We start from the raw sequence: 13,235 nt of genomic DNA on the forward strand, positions 1-13,235 counted from the left end.
AATAAAAGCAGTACTAGTGTACCACGAACGACGTACTCATTGTAATTGGTTTGGACACCATTTAAATAGCGAAAGAAAAGATATGGAGGCAGTCATAGTCTAATCTGTATGATTTAATTATTTATGAAATAGATAGAATAGAAATGTCATATCATTATTCATTGGGGCTTTGCATATGCAGTTATTTCGATTTAATTGATATATAGTATTAGGTTTGAGCTTTAGGTATTGAATAATTTAAAAAAGAGAAATTTGTCCTTTATAATAATTTTATCTCATTCCAATTCATGTAGAAAATATTGTGTTATTTAGTAAAAAAAATAGAATTTTGTTTGAGTTTCAATATAATTATTAAAGCAATATTTGAATATTTACAATGAAATTATTAAATAAGGTATAATTTTGTTAAAATAATAATAATAATATTTAATCAATTCTATTAATTCAATTATTGATATGTTTGTATGAATGAAGATAAGATCGAGTATATGAAATGGAAACTTGATCTCGAGTGGTGTGTTTGGTGCTCTACCCGTGTGCTGCATCATATGCTTAGATCTTAAGTTTGATTATTTTATATATTTTTATGAACAGAAAAATGGAGTGAGTAATAGAGAGCACCCTACCAGTCATCAATTTGCATACGAGAACCAAATGGTCAATGTTTGGTTAAAAATAATATTAATCAACCAAACTGAAATTGTCTGTTCCGACATCGAAAGTAGAATTAACGAAGCTTCCTAGTATTGGTGAGGCTTGTGTTTTTATTTATTGAAACAGTAGGGAGCAACCATAGATATTAGATAGGAGGCTCTAAAGCCAAAATAAGGGGCCGTAAATAATGCAAATAGCACTAGAATTAGTATACGCAATTTGCAAAGGTTTTGTAGAGAGAGCACATGAAGGGCAATAATAATGATGCAAATTGCAAAATAAGGAGGGAAAAAGGCTTTTATAAAAATGTGCAAGTTATCCCTTGTTGCAGTGCATTGTGCAACAATACAAGCAATGTAGGAGTAAACATGGAACCTGCCCAAAGTGGAACTTCCCAATATGCTGTGCATCATAATTGTCTTCTTCACCCTGTTGTGGACATGTCTAATTGCATCCCAGTTCAAATCCAGCTCATATGTGCCATAACTATGCAATTGCTCATATTAGGCTTCTCAACAGCTTTGGGCCCATCAATATTTTGACCTAGTCCCCTTCCAAAGTGTCAACCTCCATTAGCTGGTAATTGATAATGAAAGGTACATCTTTTTTTTTTTTTTTCTTTTGTAAAATAAGCCTATACTCAGTGGTCACTTTTGTGTCCTTTTATAATTTTCTCATATATTCACTATTGATCGACCCTTATGCAGTAAATGAGGAAAGACGTTGCTTTACTTGTATATTGAGAATCAGCAAGCAAGCCCAGAAATCCACATTAAAAAATGTGGGCTAGAATATGTGTTGGTGTGGTTACTAGATGCCTACTCTTGAACCTAATGACAGCTAGCTGGTCAATGTTAGAATTCATGCTTTCAAAATTAATATATATTACCATCCACTTCTCAGTCATTAATATTCTAAAGAAAAGAAAAGTTCAGTTAAATATTTTACAGCTCTGCCTATGTGCAAGCCACAACTCGGTTTAATTCTCTATATTGAGTTGGTAAAATCTCTACCCACAACTACAGCTAGCAAATTATCACACAATTTTTTTTTATGCATGAGGGAAAACAAAAGGAATAATAGAAAAGGGTATAATAATATGTTTATATATTTGAATGAAGAGAGAATTTAAATATAAAAAAAATAATAATAAAGCTTGAATATATAAGGACTAATCTTTTGAATTATTTAAATCTATTTAAGAAGTTAATCTTTTCACATCAATCAGGGGTCAAACATTTAATTATATGTTTAAATGATAAGAGTATCTATCAATCATATTACATTTTATTGTTAAAAATGTCTCTCTATATATATATTTATATTTTATATATTTATATTAATTTTATTAATATTTTTAGCATTCACACCTTTAATAAATTGTGTAAATAATAGTTTTTCAAGAAATGTTATTTTTGAATTAATCTATTCACATATTATTGAAACTTATCTTTTAATTACTTATAATTTTATTATAGTTTTTCTTTAAGAAATTATACACGAATTTTTTCCTTGTTTTTCACTAATACCTTCCTTTCAAAACAATCTTATTGGAGACACATTCAAATACTAAATTTAAACATCTCACTCAACGTAGATTCAAACTGTAATTCATTATATTGTAAAAGACTAACATCTTCTATTTGCCTCAACTCCCATATGTATGTATCTCTCACTAATACCAAAAAAAGGCTTTTAACATCAGTTGTTTTCAACATTATAAATCAGTTTCACATGCGCATGCAGAATAAGCTAATATAAAAGGGGTTTTTTTTTTATCAATTTTAAAATTTCATATTTGTTACTTTCTACATAAGTTATAAATAATTATCTACATAATCTTTTATATTGTTTGTGTCCACGACCGATCCTGAAAGTTCTTTTTCCATATTAGTTGTAGTCATAACTGATTTCGACAATATATTTCTAAATCAAATGTGAAAAAATAATGTAAAAGGATTATTTTCTTTTTTAAACACCACTACAACTACATTATTTTTCTAATATGCAACATTCCAATTCGAGAAATATACAAAACCAAAAAAATAAAAAATAGAAAACATCTGTCTTCTTTTTTATTCCACATTTTTGGGTTATACTTTATCATTTCTGACAAAGTTAGTATCACTACTTTAAATAATACAGTACTCTTTTATTTTTAGTAATTTATAAGATTGATCCGATACAAATGTTAAATATGAACTCAAGAAAAGAGCTTTATCAGATAATAATAAATATTACTCAAATAAAATATTTATAATAAAAGAAATATAAGATAATTAATTATAAGAATTTTTAGATGACACAATGATTATTTTTATTATTATTATTATTTTAGGATCACTAATATTAAGACATCAATATTATTATATCCGAATGATTTGCATTGCGTTAAGTGTGATCGCAAACTCCAATTTTTTTCTAATTTTTACGCTATAATACACATATATATATAAGAAGGGTTTAAATGAAATTGGTATAATTTTTACTAAGTATTATACTACTTAATAATTTTATATTAAATGCGAATTTTTTAAATATAACTATTGAATTATAATTTCATATCATTTTATATGTTTATATTAAATTTTGTTAAAATTAAACAACAACTTGATGATAATCAAAATATTTATATTTTATTATATTTTAAAATATATATATATATATATATATATATATATATATATTATGTCAAATTTATTTTATAAGAATGAAATATCAAATAATTATGGATTAATAAAAAAATTTGTACATATGATCTAGAGTAAAAAAATTTCAATCTAGTAGTTGAATTTATAAAATTCACATTTAATATAAAATTATTGAATATAAAAATTATATTTTTAATCATTATATTAATATGAAATCATATCTATTATTACAAATAATAACTAATATTTTTTTAGGGGTTATAAATATACTTAAAGTAAATATTTTCTCAAAATATAATCAACATATTAATTGATTTCTATATATTAAACATATTTTTTTTAAAAAATATTTTGAATAATTTTTTTTGACATTAGAATTTTTAAGGGTTTTTTTAATTTTTATTTATCATAATTATCTAAAAAATAAATGTTAATATTTTAAAATAAATTATTAATTAATAAAAATAATTTTATATTATAATATAAGTTATTTATCATAAATCTAAAATATAATTTATATATTTTAAAATAATTATTTATATAAATTTTAGTTATAATTTATATTTATATATAATTTATTATAAATTTTAATTGTATATAATAAATATTTAATCCATACATTATACTGATTAAAATACCACTAACATATCAAAACTAGCTCTCAAAAAAAACATATTAAAACTAGATTTTGTATTATAGCTAATTAGTGATAATATGATATATGCCAAAAAAAAAAACAAATATACCAAAAACAAGTTATAATATGACGGTTCAAATAATTAAAACATGTCGATATTTATCACGTCAATTCTTCGTACGCTCCCACATACGTTCGTCCGTACAATAGACTAAAATCTCGTACGAAGTAATGAGTGGAACTGATCATGGGACGGGACCACCGTCATATGTTGTTTTTAAGTACATTAACATAGTCGTTAATATATTACTGTATTAGTTTGTTACTAAGAAATTATATTTTACAAATCAAAATTAATTATTTTATATTTTATATTTTAAATAATTATTTTATTATGAAAATAATAATAAAAATTAATGGAAAAATTATGATATTTTGAATAAAAAATTATTACTTTAGGAGGCGTTTGAATGAAAAACAAAAATTCATATTTAATAATCATATTTTTGAGAATTACAAATCTTATAAATAGTTAAAATTTATTTAATTACTAAAAAAAATTCTTAGAATTACTTATATTAAATTCTTAAGAATTAAAGATTTTTTACATTTAATTGTAATAGTATATTTTTGGATATATAAATATTTTTATAAAAATATTTTTTATTAGAATAATTTTGTTAGATATATTTATTTACTCAAATATTAATAAATAAATAAATGCTATCTTATAATTAAGAAAGATAAAAATATTTTATTTCATTTCATGCAAAATAAATAAGTATTAACAAATACCATTAAACTATTAAAATAAAATAGATTTTAATAATACTATTAAAATTGACGAGGTTTATAAATAATGAGATAGATAGAGAAAGAGAGATAAAGATATGGAAGGAAGAGAGACAGATAGTTTAAAATATACATTTTTAGTCTTTATTCTTATTATTTTCAATCTTTTTTAATCTTTATAGTTTAATATAGATATTTGTAGTATTTATATTTATATTTTTTAATCATTTTAATTCTTGCGTTAAATTTTTCACCCCCATAAATTAAAGATGTGAGACCCCCGCAACCTTCACTTCCTTTTTCTCTCCCTCACTATCACTCACACTCTCATTCGCACTCCCTCATATACTTTTCTTCCCCAACACTCTCTACTCACTTTGCTGTTCAATCCTTGTTATTGATTTCTTCTCTTTGTGGTTTGAAGGTGCTGATCCAGAGTAGGCGGAGCTAGCTGAGAAACCGGAGCCGTTTCACTTCCTTCTTCTCCTTCCTTTCTTCTTCCCGGAGCTCGGAATCTTCACACCGAGGTAAGGGAAGCTAGGTTCTTGGCTGAAATGGTTGGAAATGAGTTAATAAACTCATTTGCGGTTGGTTTCCTGATGATTGATGAACTGAAATGATGAAAATGGGTTTTCGGGGTTTTCAGGGTTTTGATGAAAATTTGGGGATTTTGAGGTGTAATGGTTGCATGCTGAAAATGAGATGTTTTTCTTGTTGTTTAATGAAAATGTGAAGTTTTGGATGGATTGCATGTGTGTGGATGACTTGGTTTTGCAGGTTTTGAAGGAAATTTTTGAACTTGGTGAGTTGCTGCTTGGTATCACTCCAGGCGTTGTTCTTGGTGCCAGGCGTGGATACTCCTTGGGAGTCTCTGCCTTCCTTGCGCCGAACGTAGGTTTGGCACGCCGAGTGTGTGAGGCTCTTTGGAGTCTCTACCTCCTAGCACGCCAGGCGCAATTAGAATTGCGCCGGGCGTGTTTGAGCCTTGGTGCTCTCTGGTTGAACCACGCCGGGCGCGATCATGAGTGCACCGGGCGCGGATGTGATTCTATTATAGGCTGATATGTGTTGAAAAATGCTGATAATTGTTGATGTTTGCTTAGCTGAGCTGTTATTGATGAATGTTGTTAAGCTGACTTATAATATTGTTGTGCGGTGAGTTATTCATGCTGAATTATGATGTTTAAGCTGTGTTGTACAATGTTGAGTTATGTTATATGTTGTTATTGTTGTTACTGCTGTGCTGTGCTGCATCCTGATATAAACTGTTGTAGGCCGTAAGGCTGAGTTGTTGTAAGCTTTTTGTTTACTGATGTTATTGTTGAATGATTAGAGATGTATGCTGTGATGTATTGTATGCTGATGTTGTTGAACTAGATGATATACTGATAGTTGTAACTGATTATAATTCTTGTAATTATATGTGTATAAGTTGATTCTTTTCACTAGCTTACCCTTTGTTATTTTCATGTAGTCTGCAATGATCATACTAGTATGGGAGCAGAGCAGGGATAGGCTGATGTGTAGAGGCAGCTCTGTAGCTGACAGATGCAGTGGATATAGTTTTGATATTTTGCTGTTTTAGCTACTTAGTGTAGCAATTGGGCTGTATTTTGTATATTAATTTTATGCTCCAGGCTAGACCTTGTGTATATATTTTAGCTGTTTATATATATATGCATGCTCTTTTCAATGTGGCGTTGTGGTGTTTTGCTGTGTGACGGCCAGACAGATCGTTACAAAAGACTTTTACCACGTTAATACAAAATAGACAACTTTATATAAAAAAATAATAGGTATTAATATAATTTAAAAATTATAAATATAAGAAGTAAACAAATTTATCTTAAAATTATAATGACTAAAAATAAATTGGAAAAAAAATAATGTAAAAACTAAAAAGTCTATTTTAACTATAGACTAAAAAATAAAAAATAAAAAAATTAAAAGGACTACAAAATTATTTTAACCATTCCTATAATTAGGACAAAAAAGTGTTTTCATTTGTTTTTTATACGAAGGACACAATTTTCTATATTAATATTAAGATACTTGTTTTTTTTATATTGATTATATTGCTACACCATTTATAATTAATATAAATTATTTTGGAGGGATATTTAGTTAACAATTATTATTTTTTACGTGAATATATATTAGTGTCCTATACATTGAAATTTTATTTACGCGAATTTTGTGAATAAATTTCAGTGTATTTTTTTATACTTATTTTAAAACTGTCCATAGTTAATTCTTTTTTGTTTTAATGCTGTTTTATTATTTTTTTTGGAAAGTTTCGGGGGAAAATAATACAAGAAATTATTTTGTTTGGAGAAAAATAGTTGCATGTTCCTTTTTAATTTTGTTTATATATTTTTCTTCATTTTAAAACTGTTCATAATTATTAATTAATATAATTCATGTTTTATTTTTTTTATGCCGTTACAATTTTAATTTTCCATAATTTTTTTTTGCAGAAAATCTCAAATAATGATTCAGAATTAGGAAGAAATAATACTTGAAAAGTTTTTTATTTATATTTACAATAAACTGTTCATAATTAATAAAATTAGTGTTTTGTTATGCTTTTTTTATGACATTATTTATGTAGTTACAAATTCAATTTTCTATAATTAAATATTTTTAAGTTAATTTCCATTATAATTTCTTATCTGTGAAATATTCTTTACGTGAATTTTGTGAAAGAAAATATAATGTAATTTTTCTTATTTATATTACATAAAAAAATTTACATAAAATTTCATTACAATTTTTTATAGGTAAAATATTCTTTACGAAAAAATTGTGAAAGAAATTTTAGTGTAATTTTATTATTTATATTAATTATAAAGTTGTTCATAATAAATATTTAATTTAATTAATAATTAATATTTTATTATGTCATTACAGTTTTAATTTGCTACAATTATTTTTTCTGTGATAAATCTCACGAGAAAATAATATTATGAAGATGAACTATTACATGCAGATATATAGAAAAAGAAAATTTATTATACCAAAAATTAATGGCAAAATTGCTCGTTTTAATTTTCTTTTTGTGAGAAATCTCATAGGAAATTAATATTATGGAAATAATTATTACGTATAAGATTTATGGCGAAGTTGTTGACTTTAATATAAATAGAATTTTTTTACTTTAATTTAAGTATTGTTTTCAATAGAATTTAATACACGTAATCAAACAAAATTTATCTTAATCGTAAAAGAATAATCCTTTCTTATTAGATTTCATCTTCAAATAAGGCATATTTTCTCATACGCAAATGAGAATTTGCACATGTAGTTTTTTTTTTTTCGAGTTATTTTATGAATTATACATCGTTGATCTTAGAATAAACATTTAGATTAGTTCTTCAAAATTATATTTGTCGCCGCATGATACTTTAAAAAAAAGTTAATTCCTATATCAGTCTCTTAAAGATTTTATAACTTTTAAAAAATAAAAAAAAAAATACCACCTTTTGAACTCATCAAATTAACTAGTTAATTTTTGTTTGTTTAAACTACATGATAGACAATTTGATTCGAGTAAAGTAAGATTATTATAAGAAGTAATTTAAAAAAAAATATATATTTAATCAAACTACACAATCACTACTCGAACTTGATATAAATAATTAAGTTAAAAATTCTCTTACCAATTAATTTATAAGTTCGACGATACTTGTTAAAAATCTAAAATTAATGATTATGTAAAAACAAAATATTTTCAAAAGATTAATTTGATGATAAATGCAATCTTTAATAAACTAATTTAAAATAATATTTTTAAGACCAAATCAGTAGAAAAAATAATATTTGAGCAAACAAATTAGAACTTTCTTAATGATGCATACAAATTTTGAGGATTAAATTTGAAAAGTATTATGAATCTTATTCTAACAGTTTTTAAATATAAATTTTCCTTATTTTTTAATCTTCCCCATCTTTTAAAAAATCATTTCTTAAAATGTAAATGTGGTTCAGTAAAAATATAATATAAATGTTTTATTTTCTTGTAATTCTTGAGATACACGTTCTTTTTGTTGCTGGAGAGGGATTGGGCCCAAGCAAAAGGACTATTACATCGATACGGATCGAGGGCGCGGAATCCTTACGGCATCCCAGAGGCCGATGATATCTACACCTCTGTTTTTTATAAATACACCTCTTTTCTTCATTTTTTTTAAATCTAAATATTTTTTCATTAATTTAAATTTTACATTTTCTTCTTTACTCACTCAATTTTTTTTTTTTTTAATTTTCACATGTATCACTTACCTTTCTCTCATTTCTTACTATTTCAATATGTAATTTTAATTTTTTTAATTTTTATATTACTCTCTTCTGACTTCTCTTTTTAGTTTTTGCACTATTATTCTCTCCTTTTTCTTTTTTTTAATTTTTACATGCACTTAGAATGTAAAATTTGTACTTGATAGCATTATAGGCCTATGTAACTTCCTTAATGATATTGAAGGTACTAAGTCAAATGTATTTTTTTTCAAACACTTATTCATTTACACGTAAAAAAAACACAACATTATATTTAATATTACAAATAATTTTAGTTTTTCAAAAAATACTTTAGGAAATAGTGAAATTAATGTTTCAGAAATTATTTTTTAGAATAATTTTTTTAGCATACTTTTGAAAAGTATTTTTTAAAACACTAAAAGTATTTTTTTGAACATTAAAATTAATGTTTTGGAAAATACTTTTTGGAACACTAAAAGTACTTTCCGAACATTAAAATTAGTGTTTTGTAAAATACTTTTTAGGAGTGTGCTATTTTACATAATTTCATAAATTTAGAATGGTAAATTTAGTATTTCAAAAAATACTTTTTGAAAGTATGTAAAAAATTACAATTTCAAAAAATATTTTTTGGAACACTAATTCCATTTTTCAGAAAATACTTTTCGAAATATTGAAATGTTTGCAGAAAAAACGTGCATCTTGCTCAGCACATCCGAAACTATTGAAGAAGCTGGATGTACCTACAACGTTGTCGCATACCAATTCTATGATGTAAGTGTATGTGAAAATTAAAAGAGATGAGAGAAAAGAGAGTAAAATGAAAGCCAAAAAAATTAAAATTATCTATTGAAATGAAAAAAATGAAAAAAGACAAAGTAATACATGTAAAAATTGCAAATAAGAAAATGAGGTATGTGGAAAAAGAAAAAAATGCTAAATAATAGACGCAATTTTTTTTAAGGAAGTAGATGAAGTAATTCAAGTAATGCTGTTAAAACTATTAGGTCCACTAGTGAAATGGATAGTAAATTAGTAATTAATATGGTATAAAATTATTTTCTTTGATTTTTTTTTACTTTTTCATATATATTAAATTTTAATGGATCAACCCGCTAACTTGTTCATAAATAATAATAGATTGTATTTTTCATTCATATATTTAAAGTGGATTAATATATTTCCACCCATTTTTACTGGTTCATAAGGGAATAAACCCTAAACCCTAAACATGTAATACATGCTTGTAATTTAACTAACTAAATTAATTTTAAAAAGATAATTTAATCTAAATAGGATTTTACTTAACATTGGTTAAGAATAATAAATATATGTTATTAAATATTTTTTAATCACTTGGAAACGTGTTAGATAACTTTTGTATTTCAATATTTGTTTTGGATATTAGTATAGAAAAATCACATTAAACTAATAAACTTCAATTTAAAGATGTTAAAGTGAGTTAAATTAGTTGACTTAAGTTGACTCATTGATACAAACTGTGTTAAAAGGCAAGATAATTCAAATGGTCTTACTTTTTCTGTAATTCAAAGAAATAATTAATTTAGCTCATCCCATTACAAGTTAGGGGGTTAATTCACCGAATTATAATAAAAATAATGTAAAATAAAAAAATAAAGATAATGGAAAACACGAACATTTGATATGCTTGTAAAATTTTAGCACAAGGAAAGTGCAAAAGGTTCAAACAGATTCCTATATGTATATGATTTCTTTTTGTTGTTGATAAGCGCAGAGCCCTCTATTATTGGAGAACATATTATTAACCAGAAAAAGACTAGTTTCGTTAACATTATATTTGCATGAAGATAAATTGAAATTTTTCCACGAACTAGACCTCCAATCTTGATTATTCGTTGTACATAGCAAGAAATAGAGTTTTTGGGTTGCACTGTGTGTTGTTGTCTTGTGAAGTGGACAATGAGTGTTTCAAATTCTAATTTTAAATTTTGTAAATAAAAAACAAGCTATTGCTGTATTTTTTTATAATAAATATTTGAGTAAATTATCCCACACACATCTAAATTTTTGTAAGTTTCTTGATTTTTTTTGTCGATTTTTTTTTTTAAGTCTCCAAACAAATTTTATTTAAATTAAGTCCTAAATTTTTTTTCCAAGAACTACAAATTTTGATGTTAGAGACCAAATGTTCAAACACTAAAAATAAAAATTCACAAAAATTATGGAACTAAAATTAGTAAAATAAATATGTCCAGAGGCTAAAATAAAATATCAACAAAAACTCAAAGATAAAAACCATATATAATTCATATAATTACTTTATAAAAGGACACGGTTTAGTTTTTTTTTCAAATAATCAGAGAGATTAATGTAATAATAGAAAAAATAGGATATTGTGTGCTATCTAGTGAAATTTGTGCAATCCGAGAGTTTTCACACAAATATCTATACACGTTAATAAAATATTGTCTATCTTGTACTTAAATTTTTATAATTTTTTTTTGGTATCACTCAAAATAATAAAGACTGTATGTATAAATTATGTTTACCCTTATATGGTAATGATGTGAGATTTTAATTGTATTCCAATGACTAATCTCTTAAATAAAGGACCAAGTTTATCCAGTTTTACAAAATAAGTTAGTTCATGAGTATATGTTAGAGCATCTACAATGGGGGTTGCTTATAAGCAACCCCATTGGAGATGTTCTTAACTCTCAATAGTAAAACATGTCTCCTAATCCTTCATGTTACAAGGAAAACTCTCTTCTATACATAGACTTACCGTTAAAAAGATTTTCAATACAATAAATCCTATATTTGAATCCAACTATCAACCATCGTACTCACCCAGTCGAAACATCAGTTTGATATCATTTATTGTGCGAGTTGGGGTTCCCACACATATATATATATCTTCATAATGATAAGATATTATTCTCTTTAAGCATAATTTCTCATGATTTTGTTTTTGAACATTGCTCAAAAGGACTTTTTACCAATAGAGACATATATGTATATAAATTCATATCCATCCTTTTACTTTAAGGATGTGGGACAATGGTGGTGGTGACGGTGACAATGGTGATGGTGGTGGAAGTGACGACAATAATAATGATGGCAACAATGGCAGTAATAGGGATAATGACAACAATGGTGGTGATGTATTAGAGGTTCGATGGAGATGGTGGTAGTGACGATTCCAATAATAAGAATGATGACTACAATAATAGAGATAATTATGATGAGGGAAGTATGTAATAACATTTTTTAATTTAAGTCATTTATTTTAATTTAAAAATTCTTATTAGATATTCTTATCTTCTTATATTAACAAGTGTTCTTCTCACTTAAAACGTCCCAATCGTTAAATTAAAAGTTTTTAATATATAAATTATGATTTGTAAATTTTAAAAAAATTTAAACTACTAAGTAGATTAAGTTTTAGTAAACTTACTTATAGATAAATTAATTATATATATATATAATGTCTAAAATATCTTTACTTATATTTTTTAATTCAAAACCACATAAATATAAAGATAGATTAATTTTTAAAATTTATTTTTTCTTATAAACTAAATAAAAGAAAAGTTACTATCTCTCAACTTTTTCATTAAAACATGTTTTTTTTCATATCTCTCAACTAAACATAAATTCTAACTCCTACACTCTCCTCCCGTCCCTTTCTCTACCTCCATTAAAATTCTGCCTACCATCATTTAAATCAAAGAGATCCTCAATAAAAAATATCGATGCTAACAAAAAATTTAAAGAGATTAAAGTTAAAAGGTTATTTTCCCAAAAGTAAATAAATCTCCAGCTGGCTGAAGTGAACTGTTTTTGATAAATGTTTGGTCAAAGAATTGATGAAATTGTACTGTTTCCCATGCTGCCCGCCAGTGTTCCTGCTAAGTCTGACCCTGACCTAGAGCCGGGTCAGGTTGCCCACCTTGGAACATCACTGCCACATCACTTCTTACCCACTTTATGGGTTACTAGTAATCATGGTCACGCTCAGTGTCTTTGAAATATTAATATAGTTTATGTTTATGCTTAGCTTTAATTTGCCATTCACATCATTTTAGGGTATTCCTATCCTATGGGCTAAACTTAATTGGGCATGAAGAATGTGGGTCTTGGGTGCTTCGAATGTATTCCCATGGTGAGGTCTAATACAACCCCACTCACATTTTTCTAATTAACTCTTCAAAAAGACTGTGCTGTGCCTGTGTCTCTGTAGCTTCTTATCACAGAACTGT

General features: G+C 25.6%; 1 long non-coding RNA gene across 1 annotated transcript; it reads left to right on the forward strand.

Moving 5' to 3' along the window:
* The first annotated feature begins 873 nt into the window (after nucleotides 1-873).
* LOC145949475 (uncharacterized) lies at nucleotides 874-2,429 on the forward strand. The gene is made up of 2 exons (XR_014427685.1): nucleotides 874-1,250; nucleotides 1,362-2,429. It is a non-coding gene; the product is annotated as an uncharacterized LOC145949475 (long non-coding RNA).
* The last annotated feature ends 10,806 nt before the right edge of the window (nucleotides 2,430-13,235 follow it).

This window comes from Cajanus cajan, chromosome 7 (genome assembly GCF_000230855.2).
Source record: "Cajanus cajan strain Asha chromosome 7, NIPB_CcT2T_4, whole genome shotgun sequence".
NCBI lineage: Eukaryota > Viridiplantae > Streptophyta > Magnoliopsida > Fabales > Fabaceae > Cajanus > Cajanus cajan.